At 38.9% G+C, this 26,884-nt stretch overlaps 1 long non-coding RNA gene across 1 annotated transcript; it reads right to left on the bottom strand.

Annotated features, from left to right (window-relative positions):
- Positions 1 to 2,332: 2,332 nt before the first annotated feature.
- Positions 2,333 to 24,901, bottom strand: LOC116579219. The gene is made up of 4 exons (XR_004281174.1): positions 24,825 to 24,901; positions 16,865 to 16,872; positions 7,408 to 7,409; positions 2,333 to 2,342 (listed from the first exon to the last, which is right to left on the bottom strand). It is a non-coding gene; the product is annotated as an uncharacterized LOC116579219 (long non-coding RNA).
- Between the last annotated feature and the right edge of the window lie 1,983 nt (positions 24,902 to 26,884).

Genomic DNA, 26,884 nt, shown 5'->3' on the forward strand with positions numbered 1-26,884 from the left:
CTTTTTTTCTTGGTACCTTTAACAGGGAATGAATCTTGGCCCAGAGCACAAAGCTTTGCACTACGGGGCAAGAAGAAGTTCCCTGCATATGAATCACTTCATTCTTTGGCTTGGACTGAAAATCCAAGCAGTGAAACTCTTCCTCTAGACCCAGTCTAACGGTAACATATGAAGGCATTAATAGATGAAAACAATTTGAGAAGCTAATGAGTAACACTGCTAGCTAAAATGGGTTGAATGGCTCATAGGAGGTTAGTATCATGCTAAACTGGGTGTGCACGTTATGTGCAGCTATCTCATGAGTTCACTGTTACCATGATGCCTGTTTTAGAGATGAAGTAATCGAAGATTGGGGTGTTGATCACCTAACTCCCAGGTGACAGAATCAGGAGTAACACCCACCTCCGTCTGAATGCAAACAAAGCTTAGGCACTTAAATACTCCCTATTAGACTAGTGTGATTTTTTTTTTTAAGATTTATTTATGTATTTTTAGAGAGAGTGTGTGAGCAGGAGGGGCAGAGAGAGAGGGAGAGAGAAATCCAGGCAGACTCTACGTTCAGTGCAGAGCTCCATGCTGAATTCCATCTCACAACCCCAAGATCATGACCCAAGCCAAAACCCAGAGTCAGACGCTTAACTGAGCGTGCCACCCAGATGCCCCATACTAGTGTAATATCTATGCTGCTGACCGCATATTCCATTCACAGACATATACCAATGTGAGTTTCTAACCTTTAGCTCAAATGACCTGCTGGATTCTTGGCAAGGTGGCCAAGAAGGAACATAAGTGAAGGTAGCTAATCTCACTGATGTGCAACTTAAGATTGATAGCTCCTCATATGCCTTCAGCTGTAAACGGGAGTCATGCTGACCTTTCTATTAGTGACTTGGGAAATGAGTCAGCCCAAATTACACTCCAGAGGAGGCAATGCCCATTGCAACTCCAGATAGAGCAAGACATAAATAGGAAAAGCAGCCTGATTAATTCCATCTATACCATTTGTTAGTGATGAGTCATGCTAGGGACCACAGGGAGAGAAGGGGCAGTGTCTTTCATTACTTTGCAATAAATAAACCACTTTAAAATCCATCTCTGTGGCCTCCTTTTACAAGGGTTTTATGCTATTGATGTAGTGACGGATTTCAACTGATTGGCTGATTGATCTATCCATTCATGTATCCATGCAGCAAATATTTATTAAGTCTAATTATGTTCTAACTTAATATTCCATTTCATCCAGGTCAGTTGTCCTAAAAGTACGGTCCCCAGATTAGTAGCATCAGCATCACCTGGGAACTTGTAAAAAATACAGAATCTCAGGCTCCCTTCAATAATCATAAAATGGGGGTTTAGTTCAGCACTCTGTGTTTAATAAGCCCTGTACCTAATGAGGATAGGCGGTAAATCACTGATCTAGGCAGCTCCTATAGCAGAAAGACTTCCCTATCCACCCTTTCTCTCCAGAATTGACTGGACCTCGAAGGCAGGACCGTATTTCTCTCTATCCCTGCTGGTCTCTAGTGCTCAGCACACACCTAAGCACATTCTATTTTCTTAAAAATATTTGGTAAATGGATAAATGAATAAAGGTAAAAAGATACATATATGCAGGGTACCTTTAGTTTGATCCTATCCAGTTTCCTAATTTGTGAAGAGACCCAAGATTAGAAGGTTGGAAGGACTTAGCCAAGATCTCAAGAAAAATCTCAGACACCTATCAGGGTCCCAAATACTAATCTAATGTCAGTCAAGAGAATATAGATGACTTTACTCTTTATTCCTCCTCCTTTTTTTATTTTTTTATTTTTATTTTTTTGAGTTGGACATCATGACCTAGCTCTCCTTCAGAGAAAATCACTAAGACATAAAAACTTTAGAATAAGTATCTTTGTCATGATTAATGATTAAATGGAGAGCTCTGACATGGGAGCTGCTGGCCACCTGTTTGCCATTCATCTCTACTGAGAACAGAGCAAGAGATGATGTACCTTATTTAGAGCAAGAGAAAATAATCTTAGAGGAGAAAAAGGAAAAAAACTTTCCAACCTTGAAAAACACTGTAGGCATCTCTTATTCATCCATCCATTCACTCACTAATATTTACTGAGCATCTAACTATGAGCCAGGTATTGTGCAAGCTGCCAGAGGCACATCGGTGAATGAGACAAATAATTCCAAGATAGATTAGTGGCATTTGGACTAAGTGCTATAAAGAAAAATGATTCTGTGAAAGTTAATAATATGGGGACCAAAATTTTTCTGGAAAAGTAAGGGAAGGCTGCTATGGAAAGTAACAAATAGCCTGAGACCTGAATGGGTACGTAGTAATCGGTGAACTACTGAACTAATGAACACCCCTTTCCTGGATTCTTATAAGTGGTCTTATCAGGATGGTTCATCTAGATAAGAGGGAAGATAAAGGTAGAAAGGAATTTGTGCCCAAGGATGAGGTCATTGGTAAGTTCTCAGGGCCCCTTTCCACTGGACTATTTATTTATTTTTTAAAATTTATTTGACAGACAGAGATCACAAGTAAGCAGAGAGGCAGGCAGAGAGATGGGGGGAAGCAGGCTCTTCGCCAAGCAGAGAGCCCAATGTGGGGCTTGATCCCAGGACCCTGGGATCATGACCTGAGCCGAAGGCAGAGGCTTTAATCCACTAAGCCACCCAAGCACCCCTCCACTGGCCTATTTAGACTTTCTGCTTATAACATTCAGAAAGGATGTAAACTAAAGGAAGGATTCAGGCCAAGGTTAGGTCATCTTCTGTTTGTTTACAAAGGCAAACCTTGGCATAATGACCATGGTCAAATAATCAATGACCATGTTCTTAAAAGATAGAGTGTGTTGTGAAAGATAAAGATGATTGGCTTTGACTTTCTATGTCAGCTGGTACCTTGGTTATTGGAAGCATTTGGGGACAAAGATTTGCTCATGGAGAAGTGTTCTGAAAATGCAGTCTAGAGTCTGCAGAAACACTGCTTATTTTTGTTTGTTTGCTTATTTCAAAGTGAGAGGGTTGAGAGGGGCAGAAGAAATAATAAATAGAAGGGATGAGAGTCTAATTTTCACACACTGCTTGTGAAAGACACAGCAAGAAAATGAGGATTATCAAATATGGTCAGGAAAGCATGTGGTGTTGACCAGGAATAGGACCATCCCACTGTGTGTGGAATGATCCTTGTGCCAGATATAATGGAAACATCATGTGAGGTACCAGTAACTCAGTTCATTATTATACAGACTCTGTTACACCTGGGATCAAATGGTACCTGATACATTCCTATGTAATTAATACTGATTGCAATTGAGTCTGCCCATGGTGTGGTCATGTGTGTGCTAGCACTACAGTTATTCAGGAAAGTCATGAGGTTATCTGTGGCAGCTGTAATTAGTAACAACTTTACCTATAACAACTGCTGTGTAGACAGCTGGATCTTATTGTCAGGTGGCAGGCTGAAGTTAATAGAGGAAAAAACATGTAGCTTCTTGAATGCAAGATGATGGTTTCTTCCTATCTTTATCTTTTGTACCCAGAGAGTGCTTGACACTTTGGAGCCAGAGTTAGGGAGAGGAAGGCTTTAGTATTTGGGTCTAGGGAGGGGAAGAAAAGAGGTTGGGAGGAAACCTGATATGAGCTCTACACAGGTGGTTTTCTACTCTGGCTACATAGTAGAATCACCCAGAGAGATTTCTATTTATTCTAATTTTTACTGAATATTGCATGCACGAAGAGAAGTGTCCATGTCATTAGTGTATAGCTTGGTGGATACACATCAAGAAACAGAACACTATTGGCATCTTAGAAGTTCCTTCTATGCCCCTTTGCATTCATCACCCCTGACACGGGGTAAACACTTCCCAGACTTCTAACATTATAGATGAAACTTTAAAAAAAAAAAATCCTTTATATGCAAACAAAACAAACAAAAACACTACGGATAAGTTTGGGCTGTTTTTTACATTTATATAATTGGAACAATCAGAATACAGTCTTTTGTGTCTGGCTTCTTTCACTCAATATTGTATGTGGGATTTCTCCATACTCTGTGGACTGTTAGTATGTTGATTCTCACTATTTACAGTGTTCCTTTGTGTGAATATAGAAATTTATCCATTCCACTCTTGATGGGTAATTGGCCCCTGTTCTGCTTTAAGCTATGTTGAACAGCACTGTTGTGAATATTGCCGGACATGCCTTTTGGTGTACACAGGGAAATTTCTGTCGGGACGTATTTCTGTTGGGAGTGGAATTTCTAGGTCACAGTGTAAATCAGACTACATTCAAGTTAAGAACTTCTGTCCACCAAAACAAGGAGTTAAGAAAGTTTCAAAGAAAGGCCTAGCATTGGGGAAGATAATAATGATACACAAATCCAACTGAGATTCATATCTAGAATGTATTAGTAGATATTGCCAAGCAGTTTTCCAAAATGGTCATCCTGGGGCACATGTCCACCCGTAGCGTGTAAGAGTTCTAGTTGCTCTGTATCCTCAACTGTACCTGGTACTGAGTGTCATTTCCACCATTTTGGAGGGTGTGTAGTCATATTGCTTTGTGGTTCAAGGTGAATTTCCCTGATAATGAAGTTGAGTACTTTTTGCTTTACTCATTGATCATTTATATAACCTCCATTTTAAAGTTACTGCTTTAGTCTTATGCCCAATTTCCTATTGAATTTTCTGTCTTTTTCTTCTTGATTTGTGGAAGTACTTAATACATTCTGAATGTGAATCTCTGTTGAATTTGTGTATTGTTATTATCTTCCCCCACACTAGGGCTTTCTTTGAAACTTCTTGTTTTGAGGGACTGAAGTTCTTAATTTGAATGTAGCCTGATTTATCAGATTTTTCTTTATAGTTAGTATTTTTAGTGTCAATTCGTGAAATTTTTATCTGCTCCATGTGCATAAACATATTTTCTCACTTTTTTCTTCTAAAGTTTTACTGTTCTGTTTTCTTGATTTAGATAGGCAATCCACTTGGGATTAGCATTTGCATATAATGTAATGTGGGAGCCAAGATACATTTTTTTTTCCTATTTGGATGTCCAGTTGACCCAGCTTCGTTTACCTTCCCCAACTCATGAGAGCACTTCCTTGTCATAAATCAGGTGACCGTGCAGGTCTGCATCTGTTTCTGGACTCTCTTTTCTGTTCCAGCTTTGCCCAAGTACCACACTGGCTTAACTATTGTAGGTTCATAATAGGTCTTGCTATCCGAGGATAAGTCCTACAGATTTGTTCTTCTTCAAGATACTCTTGATTACACATGGCTTTTTGCATTTCATTTTAATTAGCATCAACTTGTCAGTTTCTACCAAAACCAACCTGCTGGGATTCTGATACAGATTGCATTGAATATATTGATCAGTTTGGGAGAATTGACAACTTTAGAATATTGTCTTCTTCCTACTTGTGTACATGACATATTTACCTAAGTTTTCTTATATAGAATTTTAGAGTGTTCAGTAGTAAATAGCCTTGCATATCTTTTAGATATGTTAGATTTATTCTTTGCTCTTTGGTACATGTTGATGCTACTGAAAATGGTACCTGTGCAGCTTTTTAAAAATGCTGACACAGGCTGCACCATTTAAAGATTCCAATATAATTCTTCTGGAATGAGGCCTCACTTTCCGTGACCTACACAGCCAGGTTTGAGTCTAACTCTTTGCTTGCTCTTGGAAACATCAGTTAACCATTTGAGCAATCATATCATTATTTGGAAACATGGAATATTTGCCTTCTCCGTTCAGGAGTATTCTGTGGTTATAATTTGGTGCCAAATGTAAAACAAAGAAGCATAATTCATTTGACCTAGATATTTTCATGTTTTCAGGGTAGATAACAAGATTAATTTTACTTACAAAATACAATAAAACCGCACTAATCTAACATTGATTTGATCACATTTTCCTGGGGCCAAAAACTCTCAAGAGTGAAAATACAAGTCATCAAGACAATTCTTTCCCTTACTCATAGGAGAACCTCCACTGTTTCGTTCAGAACCTGTTCATTCTTATGTTCAAAACAGCTCTAACAAGCTTTGTCACCTGGATTCCCAAATTTCAACAGAGGGAAAAAGTAAGAAGAACACACTAGAAGGCAAGACCACCCAAAATAAGCCCAGCAGCATCAGAGGAAGTGACTGTGAGTAACAGCAAAGACAGATGAACTGAACAGTGGGCTGGGGCCGCTTAGTTTCAGTTTAGGGGAAAAAAGAAGTCAGTAATGCTGGAGAGTATTATTTTCTTATACACAGTCCTATAACTAATTGTCATTATTCAAGACCCAAATCAGCACAAAAAGGCTGTGTGCTTTTTTTTTTTTTTAAAAGATTTTATTTATTTATTTGACAGAGAGATCACAAGGAGGCAGAGAGGCAGGCAGAGAGTGAGGGAGGAAGCAGGCTCCCTGCGAGCAGAGAGCCCGATGTGGGGCTCGATCCCAGGACCCTGAGACCAGGGCCTGAACTGAAGGCAGAGGCTTTAACCCACTGAGCCACCCAGGCGACCCAAGGCTGTGTGCTTTTGCAAAAATACACTTATTTTCACCTCTTTGAAATATTAGCTAAATGGTATTTTTATTTACCACTTCTCCATGGGTGAAGAGTAAGCACTTACAAATCGATTTCATTTTATTCTACCTTATGGGAAAATGCAGTTAATTACCATCTGCCTGTCTCTGTTGCAAAGCGGAGCACACATCTGAAGTCTCCCTTAAAGAGTGACTGTCCCAGATTTAACCCTGTCTTTATAACCCTATTTGTCATTTGAATGGTTTAGAGTTAATGGTGTTACAATCTTGCCTGACTCACACATTTGATTTCCCTACATTGTCTTCAGGAGCAAATTTAGAAGCAGAATATTTCCATGGGAAACTGAATTATTTCTCCCTGGAGCTGCATTTCACCAATTCTTGCTCCAATATCTGTGTACCAAATCCTAAAATAGAATGATCAATACTGCATTTTATCTGTGAAATTAGATCCTATGAAGCCATTATTCAGCACAAAAGAAGCCAGAGCCCATGTTTACTCACAGTGAAGCCAACCAACCCCAGGTAGGCGCCTGCCGAACATCTGGGAAAAGTCCGGGCATCTGGGTGGCAGATGTTGTTTGCTGACCACAAACAAGCAAAACACTATAGGAGCTAGACCTCTCAGCATTTCTCTACTTGAACTCTCTCTTTCTCAAATAAATAAAATCTTTAAAAACAACGATGATGACCCAGAGGCCCAGACCTCACTTCCCACCGGCTGATCAGAATCCTATCCCTAGGATTGGATCCTGAGAATCCGCGTCCTTATGGTTTTGTTTGCTTGTTTGGATTTGAAAGCTCCCCCCTTCTCCGCCAGTAATTTTAATGTGCAGACAGAGTTGAGAGCTGGTGGCCTAAGAGACGGCTGTTCAGACTAGGGTTTCTTGTCTCAATGTGATCTTGGATGATATTCTTAGCCTGTCTGGACTGCAGCTGTTTCATCTTTAAAATAAAGGTGTCACTTGCGGTGAGGCTAGCATAACATGCAGAGTTGTGGAATCACATGCTGTATGTATGCCTGGAAGGACTGTAGCCAAAACTGTGTGTCATCTGTACGTCAATTAAAAAAAAATTAACTAATTAATTGGATGTTTCTTTCATGTTCTGGCTCACATTTTCAGGTACCGAGCTCCTTGAGTTAGGAACACCTGGGTGGCTCAGTGAGTTAGGCATTCAACTCCTGATTTCAGCTCAGGTCTTGATCTCAGGGTCAAGCCCTGCAGGGGGCTCTACGTTGGGCATGGAGCCTACTTAAAAACCAACAAACTTCTTGTGTTAATTCCCTGGTATTTTAAATGATCTACCACTCCTATCTCTAATGATCCTGGATACGTTTCATACCCTTTTTACAGCTTAGTTTTTTCATCCAGAAACCAGACAGAAATAATGGTGTTAGTAAAAGAGTGTATGACTTGAGAGAGAGAATTCTGACCACATAAGTCCGAGTAAGGCAAGCCTCCTTGCTCTGGGGTTTGTCTTCCACAACTGACTGAATTATGAAGCAGACGGCCAGGTCCATTTATCTCTGCCTGCATGGGCGTGATGTGGGCACCATTATAGCCGGAGCTGTGCCATCCAGCAGGCTCAGAGGTGATGAAACTCCCCACCCCTACCCCCCCCAAAAACCCCAAAAAACCACAAACCTCTTTGTGTGGGCAGTCTGGCTAGACTTAGCCATGATGTTCTGGGCAGGGCAAGAGCTAAAACTCTGATTAAAGGCTCCTAAAGGAACCTGAGAAGGGAGCAGTTGGCAGAGATTTCACATTTTGCTTTCTCAAAGGCTCAGAAGACCTTCCCCAGCAACATGGTTAAGGTTTCTTCTTTCTTTTCATTGGTCAGCTGTCCTCTTTTTTTTTTCCTCCCGATGCCCAGGGACTGAGAAATGGGTTATACTGATGCAATGCCAAAACAAAGGAATGAAAGGAAGCCATTTTCCTCATATTTTTGAGAGAGAATAGAGAAAGAAAACAAAAGAAAAAGGAGGAAAGGGACATCTCTGGTGGTTCACACTGGCTTGCTCATTTCTTCCTTCAGATAAAAGAATAACCTGAGTTCACTTCCCTACATGCTGTGAAAGGAATTTAATTTCCAATAATGGAATAGTTGACAGAAACTCTCTAGAACGGTGCCCAAACGTATGTTCATGAGAATCTGCTGGGAAGCTAAATAGGGAAGGCTCAGCCTTTCTCAGGAATTCAGTTTTCAGAAATGCCTACGAAGTAAGAGTTTAAAAAATTTATTCACAGTTAACAATGAGTAGTTTGGTGCAATTTTAACCATAATAATTAATATAAAATAAAATAATATATTTAAGAAAAAATATGTAAGAGTCATAAATAAACTTCCTGAAGTTGATAAAAAGAAAAAAGGTGCCTAAAGGCTTGAAGCCTGGGTGTGAAGACTCCATCTCCAGAATTTTATGGAATTGTATGGAAATTTATCACTGAGGTTATTACATTGCATTGATACTTTATTATTTATTTATTTAGATGATGGCAGGAAGAGAGAGAATCTCAAACAGGTTCCACACACAGTGTGTAGCCCAATGTGAGACTCGATGTCACAACCCTGAGATCATGACCGGAACCAAAATCAGGAATTGGATGCTTAACAGGCTGAGTCACCCAGGCACCCCCTGTTGGTATTTTCAATGACCCATGATTTCCACCTATGCGACCCCATATAAATTGTTCCCTTTCTTTGTGCCTTCATTTTCTCATCTGAACTAGAGAGAAATATTAGGGTTGGTAAGAGCATATGACTAGCATATGACTAGCATATGACTAAGAGCATAAGACGAAATTGCAATTATTTTGGTCTTTCTCCTTTTTTTAGGCCATTTAATTTTTTATGACAGGAACTAGATCCTAGTGCTGGCATACGATTGGCATTTAAACATATTTGTTGAATGAATGAATGGCTCAATTCTGACAGGAATGAATGAGTAAAAATGATGGGAGGAGAGAAGCCTCATAGAACTTACCTCCCCTTTGCCTTAAACATCAAGATTTCCAAACCATGTTAGAATTACTAGCCTACATATATTACTAGCCCACAGTCCTTGAGTATGTCCCATGCAGTGAACTCAGTCAAATCAACAGTTAACATTCTTTGGGAATCTATGTTTTCCTCTGATTATAGTAATGGAAAATTCTTAGTAGTAATGACTTGATCATATGTTAGCAGAAACCAAAATCTCAAAGTTGGGCTCCTGAGATCGCATATAGTTCTCCCAAATCCACATATACCCGAGCAGCCAATTATACATTCCTTTTTCTTGCTTTAAAATGTGTCACTTAAAAACCAAGGGTCAGTTGAAAATCTTCTCTCTCATTGTTCTCTCTTAACTTTTAAACTTTACCACCAGTTGAACCCATTACATTTTCTTTTTTTATAATGGCACAATTTAAAAGTCCATGTATAGACTAGTGCTTAGTAATATAGATGAATTGACTATTGATACACACAACTTGGGTGCATCTTTAAACTTGCTGAGTTTAAAAAGACATTCATATTTATATCAGTCCTGAAATGACAGAACTGTAGAGATGAAGAACATATTAGTGGCTTGTAGGGATTAGGAAGACGGGAAGGAAAGGAGTTATAGTTATGGCGATAAAAGCATTGCATGAAGGACCTTTATGATGGAATTGTTCTGTATCTTGACTGTGGTCATAGCTACATGAATCTACACTTGGGATAGAATTGCAGAGAAGTAAATACACACACACTTAAATGAATGTACATGAAACTGGTGAAATATGAATCAGGTGTATAGATTGTACCAATACCAATTACATGGTTGTGATATTATACAACAGTCACATAAGATGTTACCATGGTGGGGAGATTGGGGAACGATATAAGGGATCTTTACTGTTTCTTAAAACACTGTACGAATTATTTCAAAATTATCTCAAATTTTAAAAAAAGTAAGTGTGTGTATACATATATGTGTGTGTGTGTATCTATGTGTGTGTGTGTGTGTGTGTGTGTGTGTGTGTGTGTATATATATATATATATATATATATATAAAATAAAATGCAGAGATCTCCATACACATATGTGTGTATATAGACACACACAATTTACACCCCACCTTAAGAAAGTCAAATATTATCATACCTTTGGTGACCCTGCAACCCTCTCTCTGATGCTCATTTCCCTCTCTCACCTCTGAGAGGAACCACTATTCTAAGTCTTTTGTTTATCATTCTCTTACTTTCTTTACAGTAAGATATACACATTTGTATATACAAGATTATACAACTATTGCTTATAGTAACAAAGAATTAAACAAAGCCCAAATGCCCACCAAAAAAAAAATATCCAATAAGTTTCAGCCAATTCATACCAAGGCAAAATAGACATGAATGAAATAAATTATAGAAATTTATATAGAAATAAATTATAGAAATTAACAAGGATGAATCTCAACAGCATAATTTTGGGCAAAAAATACCCCAAATAGCAGAAATATATCCAATATGATCTCATTTTTATAAAATACAAAACCTATATAGGTGAAACCAAACAAAATTATTTAGAATAAACCATATTGTTATTTTACTTTACTTAAACTGAATTATCAAAACTCTCACAGCTTTGGGGGGAATGTGGAACAATTTGATCAGCTGTCTCCAAGACCATCATGGCAGTGTCAAATAAATGGCCTTTAGAATTTTTCTCCTGGTGACCTAGTTCCCTTTTAGAATCTGCTTTACTTCCCTGATGAATGATTCGAAGTGAAAATGGTACAACTTCCCCCATTTCTGAAAAGTCATTTGAAAGATGGGGCTGGCTGCCCCTTGAAATTTTCTTTACTGGTTCCAGAATAATAAGAAATCACCTGAAGCTCATCTCATTGAAAGTCTTGAAGAGGATCTTATTATTTTGCAGAGTTGCTGAGAACCAATGCAACACACCAGGTGACTTCTGTGAGAGTTAAATTGCAGTTATTTCCAAGCCAGCAATGGCTGGCTAGCACAGATGCTGATATGGATTGGTGAAATTCTTAAAATCATCAGTTGGTTTTTCTTTTCCAGTACTGGCCTTTTCTTCCCCTTTAAGGATATACATTTTTTTTTTAAAGATTTTATTTATTTATTTGACAGACAGAGATCACAAGTAGGCAGAGGCAGGCAAAGAGAGAGAGAGAGAGAGAGAGAGAGAGAGAGGCAGGCTCCCTGCTCAGCAGAGAGCCCGATGTGGGGCTCGATCCCAGGACCTGAGCTGAAGGCAGAGGCATAACCCACTGAGCCACCCAGGTGCTCCAACCCCTGAAATATATTTTTAAGACACAAGGCTTTATAATTCTCAAGCTCAGTAAACTTAATCTTCAGATAAGTAATTTATACACATGGAGATAAAAGAAAGTGGTGTTAACTAGTCCTGTTTTCTTACATGTTATATGTGAGACCTTAGGTTTCATAGGCAGCAAAGGATCACATAAAAAATTAATCCTTAAAAATCTGAGGAAAAAATCTTCAATTAATGTACATAAGGAGAAACAGTGGTGGTCAAATGTCTTATTGTTAATACCCTCCTAGGCACCCCTTCTTTCTACCCTACCCCAGTTAATGCTGAAGCTCAGCCAAGGTGAACAACACCTTAGTGATTAACACTGTGCTTTTCAAAGAGAAGCCCTTGAATTGCCGGTATCAGAGCCACATTTTATCAACTACATTTTAGGATCATGCTTTCAAAATTAGCTTTCATCTTTGAATGGGGAGGTGTGGTGAGAAACACACTCCAGCTGTGGACAGGGTGGGAGCAGAGTGCATAAAAATTGTAACAAAGACATCTTCTTAATTTTCCGCTGAGGTTCATTTTCTTCAGTGTGTATTATCTTTATGAATTTCTTCATCTGAAATGCCCACCATTGCCTTAGACTAGGTTCTATTAGTTGATTTATCTTTGGCACATGAATTGGCAAGTATTCTGTATTCTGAATTCATTCAGTCTCTGGATGGTATCTCTTGGGCTTGTACCATGGTGGTGGGGCTGTCGCAGGTGTTGGGGTACAATACAGAGAAAAACGACAAGGTTGCTATTCTCATGACTGTCTGTTCTATAGATATGTGGGAAATAGACCATGAAAGACACAGTAGATCCTCTAATATTAGATTTCGTAAGTAGTACCATGAAAATGATCTCAACATAATGAAATAGAAAGTAACTAGGGCAAGAGGGGATAGGTGTGCTAAAGTCTGCTTGTCCTAGCTTGCAAGAGCTATTGTTAAATTTTCAGAAATTTTTCAAGCTGGCTGTTAAACACAGCCCTTATTAAAATGTAAATCATATGAACTTATAATTAAATAAATTATATTGAGCACAAAGGTAATAAGTACTCAAAACTTAGCTTCCTAATTACTCCACTGCATTACATCTATTGTTTCCAAGCGTTACAGTGTATCTCTTCCAAACTCTGCCTTCAGTGATGCAACTTGAAACAGGTCACGGTGGGGATACCTACACCATAGAATTGCCAACCACTAATAATCAGGGCTTAATTAATTGTTTTGTGGATTGTCTAAAATTAAGGAAGTTACAGAGAGAATATTAATAATGTAAATTAAGCTTAATAGTGCGTCTTATCAGTAGCTGTTATAGTGTGTTTATCACCAAAAATTGAGAAAATATTCTTTCTGCATTTAAAAACTATCATCCTGGGGCCCCTGGGTGGTTCAGTCAGTGAAGTACCTGCCTTCGGCTAAAGTCATGATCTCCGGAGTCCTGGGATGGAAACATGTGCCAGGCTCCCTACTCAGCAGGGAATTCGCTTTTCTCTCTTTCTCTTTCCCTCGGACCTTCCTCACTGCTCACTCTGTCTCTCAAATAAATAAATTTTACAAAACCCAATTATCAAATTCAGGCCATCAGGATTTTCTTCCACACTTGTAAATACAAACTCTTCCAAGTTTGGAGTTCTCTGGGTTATTTAAACACAGTAACAAAAACAAACACCTGGTGAGAAATGTCATCTGCTGGAAAGTGGCCCCTTCTCTATGTTACTTGGCTGTACCTTGTCTGGCTAAGGATGCCGTCCCCATTATAGCTTAAAGGCTGTTTCTGACAGAGCTTGGGTTGTTTCCCATTCCTGCTGTCAGTCAAGCTTCCTCCAGATTGGAGGCTCTACCCAATGTATCAAGAATGTCCTGGAGATGGCTTGGATTGAACAAGCCTGAAGCTATCCTGTAAGAATGTTCTGTGGTGGCCAATTCTACTGAGCTGCCACATGGCTTCCACTTACATTCTACTATCAGTTTTTGCCAACTGTTATTAATCATATCTTTCTTTCAGTGAAGACTTGAAAAAAAATTTCTATGCCCAGGAGTGTTATGAAACAGGAAATAATTGAAGACATGAAAACCAAGGTTTCTGTTGTCCGGGTTATTAAGATTGAGTTGTTGAGACAAACTGGGTTTGTGTATAACATCAAGGTCATTGGAAAGGTAGGATTTAATAGAGTCTGTTAGAATATTGGTTCAGAAAAATTGCATCAGAATAAACGAAAACAATCAGGGATAGTCTGAATATGGATTTAACTATAATCAGAGCTTCTATTCAGGTTAGCCTCCATTATCAAGACATAGGAATATCAGGAAAAGATATTTGAGGATGAGGGGGGAAAGGTGCCATGAGTGCGAGAGGTCATGAGCGTGTATGCCAGCTGGGTACATGGACCTGCACGTGTTGGAGAGTGGGAAGAAAGGAAAACCAGCAATGGCTCATGTCCTTCCCTCTTTTTCTTTGACTCCCCATCCTGTCCTTATTTCTCATCTTACCTTTCTGCTTTCTAAAGGCATCAAACATGGAGAATGATTGTTGGAATTTATCTCTTGGAAGTGGTGAAAAAAATCATTTCCCTAAAGTATAGAGACATGTTCTCTCTCCTTTCATGTCAATCCAGGCCCTTCTGCTCCTGGACTGTGTGACCTTGTGGGCATTTTTTTTTTTTTTTTAGCCTCTCTGAATCTAATTTAATTCATCTGTAAACAGGGATTCATAAGACTTTCCTTGTAGAGATGGAAGGATTGAATTAATTCGTGTTCCAACTGTGGTCACAGGTGTCAGTTTTTCTTGCGAGATTTATTTATCCATTAATTTATTGCTAAGGCCATTTTAGTCCTACAACCCCTTTGTTCAGCTTTGTTCTTCCAACTCTTACTTGGAGTCTGTTACATGCACGAAAGATGGTTGGGCGAGACATGATGAGTACCTGAATGAGTGGATGAACGGAGCAAGAGCCACCCTGAACTCTTGTTTCCACCGAGGAGATCTGAGAGACAGTTGTGTGTCACTATGCTTCTTTATTGCTCCCAGTTATCTTTTGTCTTTTTTTAAAAACTGTTTAAGATCACAGCAGGCCTTGATCACTTTTCCTGCTCTGATGCAGAATGACTTCCAGGACACAGACTGAGAGAAAAATAACAGAATGTGGCTTTGAGTTCCGCGAACAAAGGAGCTCTGAATGCTGTTCTCCCGGTATTTTATGACATCACTTCTTCCATTGTATGTTCTTTCCTGCATCCTTACTGCTATGTATGGATTGAAAGTGTCTAAAAAGAGTCCTGGAAAAGGAAAATGGAGTCATCCTAGGATGTGTGTCCTGTGGAGCCTCAGACAGAACAGTGGGAGAGAGGGAAGAGGAGGAGGTTGGGAATAAGGCGATCTGGACAAGGGACAATGGGGAGAGTAAAGAGAGAAAAAAAAAAAAAGAAAGAAAGAGCATTATAGTAGCAGGAATAAAGGAGAAACCTGTAGAAAATGTTCTTTTGTCAATTCTTAGAATCTCAGACCCCTAAGGGAGTTTCTGAACCCTTTTCATCTGAATGTTAAGAGGAGACCTAATTTCATTCTTGGCAAGAAGGCTAAATGACAGACTTCTCAGCATTGTAAGGGACTGAATGTTCAAATAGTAGAACCAAAAGCAGTGGTAGTCTCTCTTCTGAATCACTGTTTAGTAGGTATCTAAGCTATCCTTGCTTGCTTCCAAATGCATGGAACTCACTACATACAAGTATTTCATACTTGTTCTTCCCTATGCGGCACTGATATCTTCATCTCTGTAATTTGTACCTGCTTGTCTTGCATGCAAGTCCCACTGCTTACTACTAGGTGATCTTTGGAAAGTTAGAGAATCTGGGCTTCAGTTTTCTTATCTATAAGATTGATATAACAGTATTTAGTTCATCTCGTCATGGTAAGAATGAAATAAAAATAATCTATTTGAAACAAAGAACATCTTCAGGTACTTCCATATTTTATCTGCTGTGGATTCCAGTTTTTACCCCAGTCTGAAAGCCTTTGGTTCTTTTATCATCCTTTAAAATCCTTCCCAGTTCTCAGATTCCAGCAAAATTATTTGTTGACCATTTCTTCCCTTATCTAATTTTCTATCACCTGCTATAGAACTCACAGAATTTTAAGGATGTAAAAAAATATAATTGGCCCAATCTATACATTGAGGTTCCCTCTTAAGATGGTTTCCTTTGACCCCTAATAGAGATTCGAACTTCCACTGAAGCCCTGAGATCATTTAGATAACCTACCAGGGATTCCAGGGAAACATTGTAGAATGGGATCTATCTGTTTAAAAATGGAAGTTTGGGGGCACCTGGGTGGCTCAGTGGGTTAAGCCGCTGCCTTCAGCTCAGGTCATGATCTCAGGGTCCTGGGATCGAGCCCCGCAGGGTCCTGGGATCGAGCCCCGCATCGGGCTCTCTGCTCAGCAGGGAGCCTGCTTCCTCCTCTCTCTCTCTCTGCCTGCCTCTCTGCCTGCTTGTTATCTCTCTCTGTCAAATAAATAAATAAAATCTTTAAAAAAAAAAGGAAGTGTGGTGGCTTTTTTGTATTATTATGGTGTTTGTACTTTACTATTTTATGTTATAAAAATACTGCATGATTATGGTGAGAAGAAAATAAAGATGAACAAATTACCCACTTATACAAAATATCCATATATAATTGTTTTCGAGATTTTGTTTATATTCCTCCAGATTTTTGTTTTTTGTTTAATATACAAATAGAAAATACAATTGTTTTACAAGTTAGGATTATACCATACAAACTGATCAACAGATCTTCTGTTTCATTCAACTATATATTTTGAAAGTTCTTTGAAGTTCAGTGCCTACTCTTTATAATTCTTAGTGCATAGATAGTACCCCCACATAGTTATTTACTTAATTGCCTACAGGTATGCAATTAGGATTCCAAGTTTGTGATTTTATAATGCTACAGTAAGCATTCTTGCTACATGTATTTTTTTGCACTTATATGACCATTACCTTAGAATACAGTTCTGTATGTGGAACTGATGGGTCTAAATGTATTATTTTTGCTTTTCTGTATGTATTTTTGTTTTTCTGTATGTATGTATGTTTATGTATGTATGTTTTATGTATGTGTGTATGTTTTATGTATGTGTGTATGTTTTATGTATGTATTTTATGTATGTATGTATGTACGTATGGGTCTAAATGTATGTATTTTGTTTTTAGTCTACTATTTTGTGTTTAGTTTACTGATTCTATTAACAAACTGACACCAAGAAAGGATTGCATCTAAATGGTGTATAAACATGCTTATTTCCTCACATAGTCTGTAATTATTAAAAAGAAAGACTGAAGACGATGGCCAACTCAATAAATGTTAGCTATTCTGGTCACTGTCAATATTATTCTATTACTGTTGTTTTCGTGATGTTGTTGTCACTTTCCATTTTTCCTCAGTGGATATCTTGCGACATAATTAAAATTGAATACTTGCTTTTTTCCTACAAGTATCCCACAGTTTAAATCCTTGTGTCTTGCTTATGTTTTTCATTCTACTTATAAAGTTTTTTTCCTTTTATCCTCACCTTCCAATATCCTACCCACCCTGCAAGGTCTATGTCACATACACAAACTTAAGTTGGGTTTTTTTTTGGTTGGTTTTGTTTTTTCTGAAGCCCTCAACCATGGGATCTATCTCTTCATTAAAAAAAAAAAAAGATTTTATTTATTTATTTGACAAAAAGAGAGAGATAACAAGTAGGCAGAGAGGCAAACAGAGAGAGAGAAGCAGGCTCCCTGCTGAGCAGAGAGCCCGATCGATGCAGGGTTTGATTCCAGGACCCCGAGATCATGACCTGAGCTGAAAGCAGAGGCTTTAACCCACAGAGCCACCCAGGCGCTCCTATCTCTTCATTTTTTGAATTTCTAATAGCGCTCAGGATATCTCTTTCTGAATTATACTCATTTGCATTCTTGATTTGGGATGTAACTATGAAAGTTTAACCTACTTGACTTGGAGGAACATTTTTTTTTTTTTTTTTTTTTTTTTTATAGCTGCTGCCCCTGCGGTGCCTAGCACTCAGACAAGGACATAACACATGTTAAAAAGCAAATGTCAAGGACGCCTGGGTGGCTCAGTTGGTTAAGCAGCTGCCTTCGGCTCAGGTAATGATCCCAGCGTTCTGGGATGGAGTCCCATATCGGGCTCCTTGCTCCGCAGGGAGCCTGCTTCTCCCTTTGCCTCTGCCTGCCATTCTGTCTGCCTGTGCTCTCTCTCTCTTTCTGATAAATAAATAATTTTTAAAAAAATCTAAAAAAAAAAAATAAATAAAAAAGCAAATGTCAAACTGAAAGGGTTACCACCTCATTAATGCTAATATCTCGTACCTCATGCTAATGAGGAATGATCACCTTAAGCACCTTAACAAGAGCCAGTTGTATACTAAAAAGAAACTAATTAGTAGGCAAATCTTCACAGGATGTTTACAATCCCTCTTAACCAAATACATTGCCTTTAGGGACTTTTAGCGAGGCATAGGCACAATCAGTATTTGTATTTGAGGTTGTCTTTATGGAAATTTATATCCTAAAAGGTAGATTTATATGGCAACAGCTTCCCCAGGGCTCACAAATCTGACCACCATCTTATTCTTTGTTGTTTACAGGCATTTGCACTGAATGATCAAAAAAGTCTGGCACACGGGAATCAATAAAAACTGTTCTGACAACAGTGAAAATGCCTTGGATTGGCGTGGAGACGTTGAGTTTATAAAGTGATTCCACTAGTGTTGCACACTTTCAAATGCCACCTGCTTAGGTTGGAAATTCTGTGGTTCAAATAAAAAAGAGTAACAAAGTTTTTCATTTCTTTAGCTACGTCAGTAAGCGTGCTTCGTGGGTTCTCAGTAAATATGGTTGTCCAGCCATCAGCACCTAAAGACCACAGAGCCCAGTGGCATCCCAAACATCACTGCATTTATACTCCTTTAAACACTCACCCTGGATCCTAGGTTTATACTCCTTTCTCATTTTCTGGTTCAGATAAAACATGAGTATGACTAAGGAGTTGTCAGGCAACTTCAATACCTAATGACTTATATTCATTCCCGAAATCGAGAGATGAGGATCATGGCTAATCCAGCCCTAAAATATGCTTTTTTGGGTTAATCTCCCAGGCCAAAGTTGTTTTTGTAGTAGTAGCTTATACATAGGGCTTTTTGAAAAGTCAGAAGCAGGCTTAGGGGATTTACAAAGAAAGCTCAGATCAGGATGGCACCTAAATTCTAGTTCAGTCCTATTCTTTGATGATTTGCCATTTTCAGCCAGGTCCCACTAGGATCTGCCTTGGCTTGAGAGATTACCTTTGGATCAATATTTTACACTACCGCGTTTCGGGCTGTAGTTCTGTAGTGTGGGTGGAAGGAGGCTCAGGGTGTTTATTAAGCCCTGAGGAAGAGAGGGAGGTCTGGAGAAGAAGGCTGTAATTTGCAGAGCCAGGAAGCCCTCTGGCCTCAGAGTGGTAGACAAAACATTTGTTACCTTCATATTAAGATATATTCTCAATGGATTATGTAACTATGAGAGTTTGAATGAAATGCCCCACATCACAATCCTTTCGATTTTCTACAATTCAAGTAGACCTCTCTTTTAAGAAAATGTAATGAAAGAAGCCTTCAACTATATTAGCAATATTTTGTTTCTTATTTGGAGAAATGAGAACAGTTTTCCTCATCTTATATTTTGTAACTTGTGCTGTACCTTAAATATTTCATAACTTTTTTAAAAAGAAAGAAAAATAGAGGCATGGCTTTATATAGTTGGCTGATAAATGATTGATAAGTGATGTTGTAATATTTTTCCTTTACACATAGATACCGTTTCTGGTGATATGGACCTAGGATGGATTGGGTAAAAGAAGTGAACTTTGGGAGTGGGAGGGAGTTTTATACAGGTTTCATGTTCATGAAAAGTCTAAAGTTTAGTCATTTAAGATTATGTGCAAATAAGGTTATCATGTGGTTATGGAGGCACAGTGACAAAATTAAAGCTTGATCTAATGCCCCATTAGTGGATCTCACTGCTTAAAATACATTGTGAATCATTAATGTGTGTGTGTGTGTATATATATATATATATATATATATACACATTCATATATATATATCAAGAAATATCAATACATGATTATATATATGTGTGTGTCTGTACATATAGATGTACACACACACATATATATATTCATATCCACACCACTATTGTTTTGAATCATGTACATTTAGAATCATATACACACATTCGTATATATAAATGTGTGTATATATATATATATACACACACATACACACACACACACATATATATATTCATATCCACACCACTATTGTTTAGAATCATGTATTGATATTTCTTGAACTACAAACATTGAATGAGTCTTGGATTTTCCCTGACTGTAGAGGAGCCCTGTTAATGGGGTCTTCCCTGCAGTGAAAGATCTCTGAGTTTGAAGAAAAAGTTCTATCTCAGATTCATACTAAATGGGACAGGGAAGTCAGATCTTAGAGCCTTCCAAATTCTTCTAAATAATCAAATACAGTGAAATGTGGGACTCTGGTGAATCGGGACTCCTTATGTTCCTGAGTTCTTTGCTTCTATTATCTCATTTAATCTCCCCAACAACCTATGAGATAGATACTATGATTATGCCCATTTTACTGATGCAGATATTCAGGTTTTAGAGGTGAACTAACTTGTCCAAACTTCCATTACTACTAGTTTTCTGAGCTGGTATTTGAGTTGAGGACTGTCTAACTTCAAAGCCTATGTGTTTAAACAATTAGGAATTTTATACCCATTGTGGGCAATCAGAACACTCTGATTGATTTCTTGACTATGGTGCAAGGATTAGAGGGCTCCAACCACGGCTGAGTACTGTCAGGGGATTCTACGAGGTTCTTATATTTCAGCACTACCCATCTTCATAGGACTTATCCACATTAAACTAGAAGACAATGGTCATTTAATTAAAAGGATTCCTAAACCTTATGGCAGAAATCCAGACTTTTTGTAAATATTTGGCTAGAAGTAAGAAGGTAGAAGTTCTGACTATAGCAGAATTTGGAAAACTGTATTATAATGTTTCTCTTCTTACGATTTTTACGGATACATTTTGATTTAACAGTGAACAATAAGAAGAGAGGAAAGAAAGACATTTCAATCATATGAAAAATATTGTTAAAAAATGCATTCCTTTGGGATATATAATGCTTAATCAAGTGTCATCTTCTAAAATTCAAATGTCCTTGGGTGGGATGACTCATAACATAATTGATGGGAAGTCAGGTCTAACAGAATAGTTATGTATCTGGACTGTGGAATATTACATCTGGATACAAATTCAGCTCTCTTATTATTGATGATTGGTGAAGAAAGAGGATGGATAAAACAATTCAAACTATCCTATAACCCTAAGTACTTGGACCCAGTAGTGAATACACATGTAGCATCTGTACCCATCATAATTTTCTTAAATGCAAGTAACAAAAAATTCAGTTCAAATTCCTTAAAAAAGATTGGTTCTGCTTTAGGTATGATAAGTTCTAATCTGAAAATTATTTCACTGGAATCCGGGTTATCTCTCTACTTCTCTTGGCCACTCTTTGTTCCCTCTAGGTTCCTTCTTAAGATGCATTCTTCTCATGGGGTGACAAAAAGGCTACAATTGGGTTCAGCCTTATAGTCAATTTCAAACTGAGACCTGGAATGCCTTATTTCTTGTCTTTTCGAAGTAAAGTGCTAGGGTTAGTTTTGATTTAACATATTGGCTTAGCCTGTAATAGCTCCCCGTTTCTCAACCAACGCATCTGGCTGAGAAGAGGTGCTTCAGGAATTAGGTCTGTGCCCTGGTCTCCCACATATCATGTCACACGGCATAGGGGAGAATGATTTCCTAAAGACAGTTGGACTACTTTTACTAATAACGGAGGTTGATAAATTGTAGGCAGGCAAAACAACAAAATTCTACATATACAGCCTTTCTTTTTAGAAAGATCTGTGCACTACTGAGTACAAATAAGGTGTAGTCTGTCACTGGGGAAGAATATACATTCTTCCAGAAGAGAAGATTGCCAGCCACCTGACGGATGGGACTGCTGCTTTCCAGGCTGTTCTGAGCTCGGCTCTAGCTGCTGATTTGAAAAGTCCCCTCTTGCATAACAATTACACCCGGCACACTCGCTTGGGAGCAGGAGGGGGACTTTTCTTCATCCTTTCTTAAAGATGCAATTGTTTCTGACAGCCAGTGTCATCTGCGGTGACAGATGTCACTTCTGACTCTCATTCGCGGCCGACAGCTGAGCTCAAGGAGACTGCTAGTTTTTGAAGATCGTTTTAACTCTTACGTAGAAACACCAGAGCACTGAAAGGTTTGGGTTCATGACGCTGCTAGTAATAAATGTAGTAGGGCAAGGGCTCCTGGTGCAATTACACACAACCCATGTCCTTCCCTTGTCCTCAGTCACCACACGGTCTTCAAATACATAGGGTTGTTCAAATACACGACTGTGTCAACGTCAAAAGGGGAAAACATGGGGTTTTGTTTGCTTTGTCTTTTGAGGCTCTTTGTGGCTAGTACAGGGCTGGGCAGGTAGTAGAAGTTAAAAAAATACATGTCGAATGGTTGAATAACGATTGAATATAAGAATTTCAAATGATATTTAGCTTTCATATGGTTATAATGTGTATGTGTGTGTCTGTAGATGTACACGTATATAATGAGACAAGGGTCTGTCATTTTTATCTATTGGTCATATAGGAAATGGAGGCACAGTGGTTAGGGAATGTTTATAAAGCCTAACAGGAAATTAATACCATGACTGTAATGTAGCTTATTTTAGCACTATTTTTGGAGTCTTTTATGGAAATTACTCAGCTGTTTCCAATATCTTCTTTTTTATACTGTTTTGCAATCCATTTATAACTTATTTCATTCAACATATACCCGCTGCAGAATTACTGTTTCCCAGACATGTTTACATTCTCATTTTGATGCTGAACCCCACACTTGTCCCTCAACTTGCAAAAGAGGAATTGAGACTTAGCAGGTAATGTGACTTGTCCACAACCCAAAATAGCAAATGACAACATCAAGAAATCAAACTGAATTCTTCTGATCTCAGGTCTGAGCTCATCTCCACTGGGAAATGGCACTCTGTAAGCTGCTGAGAAAGGGGTACCTCTAAGTCTCTGCAACTCTCCTCTAGCTACTGAGCTGTCACACCCATTCTTGAGCTTTGATGATGCATCGTTTTGAACCAAGAACAGTCAGGCACATTATTTCCCACAATCATGACGGATCCTAGAACAGAGTCTAGACTTTGCTGTTGACTTCTCACTCATTCTTTTCAGAAACAAGTTAATGAAATGGAATATAAGACTAAAAGGTCACAATGAGCACAATTTTTGGATCTTGAAATCTCTGAGTCACAGTTTTTCAGTGACTGATCTGCCAGGAACACAACTTTGGATTTTGGTCAGCTCCTCAAAACTAAGGACAGGGGGGCTCCTGGGTGGCTCAGTGGGTTAAAGCCTCTGCCTTCGGCTCAGGTCATGATCTCAGCGTCCTGGGATCAAGTCCCACATTGGGCTCTCTGCTCAGCAGGGAGCCTGCTTCCTCCTCTCTCTCTGCCTGCCTCTCTGCCCACTTGTGATCTCTGTCTGTCAAATAAATAAATAAAATCTTTAAGAAAAAAAACCAAACAAACTAAGGACAGGAAGATAACAAATTCTGAGTACAAGAAGGATCGGGTTTCTCTGTCTACATGCCTCACTTGGGCTGTTTTCTCCTCTTATGCCAACCCTTGTGTATCTGACGTCTTAATCAAGTTTATCATGAAAAATAGAATTTTGGGACTCTGAGCTCCCGTTATTATACTATACAAGTTTTCTTTAAAGTGTATGTTTTGGAGTTTTCAATCATGTGTGATTGAACACAGATGGTGTTAAGAACAAATAATTATAATTTTTAAATTCTATCCTAGTATTTTCCTTCTAATGAGGTCAAAACATCCCTGTGACCTATTTTATTTTTCATGTACTTTGCTTATTTCCCATGTGAGCAAATTAGGGTATGGAGAATTTGAGAAAATTTTCAAAAGGAAACATTTTAGACCCAGAGGTGTCTCCCTAGATTTGTCCCTAGGTTCCTGTCTTTTCTACTCTCCTAGGTTGCTAGTTTAGGTTATATATTTTTGAATAAAAGGAACAGAGTCTTAACTAAAACAATCCAAATAAGGTGAGTAATGAGCTGTCATAAGGCTATTTTGGGGGATAGTAAATAAGACAGGAAAGATAACAGGCAACCTTCCTGGGTTAGATGCTTTCCTTTGTTTTCTCTTCCACGGAATAGGGTTTTGTTTTCACTCACCACTGCATCCGCAGGGTCTAGAATACTGCCAATATTAGAATCTCAACATATATTTGAGTGGATAAATTTTTTAAAGATTTCATTTATTTATTTGAGAGAGAGAGGGTGTGCTTGTGGGCATGTATGTACGAATGAGTGCCTGCAGAGGAAGGAGGGGTGTTGAGGGGGAGGGAGAGAAAGAGGGAAAAATCCCAAGCAGAAGCCTGGTGCTGGTCTCAATCACACAACTCTGAGATCACAACCAAAGCCAACACCAAGAGTCTGATGCTCAACCAACTGGGCGACACAGACACCCCATAGTTGAATGAATAATTAAAAAATAATAGTATCGACATAGCTGGAACTGGAGGGTAATATGCTAAGTGAAATGTTAAGCAGAGAGAGACAATAACTTATCAATATCATATCATATGGTTTCACTCATGTGTGGACCATAAGCAATAGCACAGAGGACCACAGGGGAAGGGAGGGAAAACTGAACGGGAAGAAATCAAGAGGGAGACAAACCATGAGAGTCTCTGGGTTCCAGGGAAACCAACTGAGGGTTACAGAAGGCAGAGAGGGTGGGGATGGAGGAACATTAAGAAGGGCCCGGGATGTGATGAGCACTGGGGTTATACCCAAATAACGAATCACTGAACTCAACATCAAAAACTGATGATCTACTGTATGTTGGCTAATTAAACATAATAAAAAAATAGTATGAACGAAAACATTTACCATTTATTGATTACTAACTGTGTGCCTATTATTATGCTAAGGCCCTTGCATGGATTTGTTTATCTTGACAATCTGGTGAAGCTGGTACCGTCGTTATCCCATTTTATAGGCAAGGAAATGGCCTCTTTGTTAATTAAATAACGAGCTCAAAGTAGGCACCTAACCTCGTAGGCACAGGAACTGAGATGTGAATATAGGCCTACAGAAAGCCGCTACCAGAATCCAAACAAAAACCGCTGGAGACAAGCTAGTCTGGCGAGAAATGGAATTTGAAAGACACTTAGAGTTACCTCAGAGCTTTTCTCTCTCTTTCTGTTCCCCCAGGACCACATGCTTTTCTATTGTTTTTGCTCATCTTCAGCTCATCTCTCCCTTTTGACCCGCCCTATTGCTTCCTCTTCTCTGAATATGTTTTGTCTATTTTATGACTTCTGCTTTCTATGGACTTTGCTGCTTCATAACTTATGACTCGTACCCAAATTCTACCTCACAGTACTCAATCTAATGCATACCCCTCACCTTTAAAAACAAAACCCCAAAAAACTATTTTATACTTTAAGCTTTAGTTCCCAGTGCCAACAATGTTAGTTCGGGCTGCCATGAAAAAGAACCATAGCGGGGCACCTGGGTGGCTCAGTCAGTTAAGCATCTGCCTTCAGCTCAGGTTATGATCTGGGGGTCCTGCCATAGAGCTCAGCATCAGGCTCCCTGCTCAGTGGGGAGCCTGCTTCTCCTTCCTTGTGCTTTCTGTCACTCTCTCTGTCTTTCTCAAATAAATAATTAAAATTTAAAATAAAATACCATAGATTGAGTAGTTTAAAAAAAACAACACAGAATTATTTCTCCCAGTTGAGGAGGCTAGAAGTCTAAGATCAGAGGGCCACAGGGTCCAGTTCTGGTGAGAACCCTCTTCTGGTTTGTAGACAGCTGATGGATGACTTCTTAGTATAGCCTCACGTGGTGGAAAGAGAGAGGTGAGGAAAGCTCTCTTGTGATTCTTCCAAGGGCACTAACTCGATTTGCAGGGCCACTGTCCTCATGACCTCATCTAACCCTCATTACCTCCAAAAGGTCTCACCTTCTAAAACCATCACATTGTTGGGGGAGGGTCAAATGTGACAAATTTTAAAAGTAAACATGTAATCAGTAATACCACCATCTTGTTTCTTTTTGATTTTTCTAATTCAAACTTAGGAGAGCAAAAATCCAGTTAACCCAGCTCATTGGCTGCTTTCACATCCAGTGTGTAAGGTAAGTCCACTCCACTGGGCTCGGGGCAGGGCACACACACAAGTCTTGGAATACAGCTGGTGCAGAGGTGTTGTTTAGAAATGTACATGTCTCTAAGACATCATCCTTTCTGGGCTCCTTATCAGCTGGGACACTTTTACGTGAATGTGATTTTTTAGAACGCAATATAAAAAACCAATTTAAAAATAAAAGGAAATTTATATGCTTATTCAGAGTATTACAATGTTATCAAGTGCCAGTGTCTTTCTTTCTCTTTTTTTATTTTTCTCTTGGCTCATCTTTCTTGTCAATGTCACTCGCCAGTAAATCCTTCCACATAGAGCTCACGGAAGCTGAAAGCTTACATTTTCACATTTCTAAGTTTAGCAAAGAAGAAGAACTATGCCTCTATCTTCCCATAAAATAGTAAGTCCTAACAAAAAGAACCCAGACTGTGTCTTAATGGCTCATTTATGGGTTATGTGCCCATTCCTGATCCAGTGGCAGTGGTTGGGACGAGTGTGGAAGCAAACTAATGCTCACGTAAGTCAGACTGAGAAACTTGTTAGAGATGAGTTAAAACCAATGCTGCATGGGGTGCCTGGGTGGCTCAGTCAGTTAAGCTTCTGACTTCAGGTCGGGTCATGATCCCTGGGATCAAATCCTGCATGGGACTCCTTGTTCAGTGG

The sequence above is a fragment of the Mustela erminea genome, chromosome 1 (assembly GCF_009829155.1).
Source record: "Mustela erminea isolate mMusErm1 chromosome 1, mMusErm1.Pri, whole genome shotgun sequence".
NCBI lineage: Eukaryota > Metazoa > Chordata > Mammalia > Carnivora > Mustelidae > Mustela > Mustela erminea.